Source organism: Sinocyclocheilus rhinocerous, unplaced genomic scaffold (genome assembly GCF_001515625.1).
Source record: "Sinocyclocheilus rhinocerous isolate Xijiao unplaced genomic scaffold, SAMN03320098_v1.1 scaffold15004, whole genome shotgun sequence".
Classification (NCBI taxonomy): domain Eukaryota; kingdom Metazoa; phylum Chordata; class Actinopteri; order Cypriniformes; family Cyprinidae; genus Sinocyclocheilus; species Sinocyclocheilus rhinocerous.
Window position 1 is genome coordinate 1 of NW_015651679.1, and position 516 is coordinate 516.

Sequence of the window (516 nt, forward strand, 5' to 3'; positions counted from 1 at the left end):
ATGATGAAAGTGGAGCGAGCGGTCGGAGAATCGGATCACCAAACAGTTAAGCGATAAATCTCAGACATATCCGGACGGGATTAGATTTCTCAGAGGACTTCTGAATTACCTGAAAAGCAGTAATTATCTGATTCACGAACAAATGTAAAAACAATTTGTTAGTGAACTGGGCTGCGCTTTGTGGTTTTGACTCAAAAAAATCCGGTTCATAAGAGTCATTTTTTAATGAAGCCGACTACACTGGCACGCTGCGTGCGCGTGCAACCAAAGAGTCATTTGTTAATGAAGCCGACTACTATTGGACTACACTGGCACGCTGCGTGCACGTGCAACCATCGTGCACAGTTTATTAAAATACGTGTTTTTGCCATTATTTTGTGTTACTCTGTCATCGCCACAGCTGAAAAGTAGCACATGAAACGCTGCTTACATTTATATTTTATTATGTGATAATTCTGGGGTGGCACAGCTTTTTCTTAGGGTGGCAGTTGCCACCCCGTGCCACCCCGGTAGATC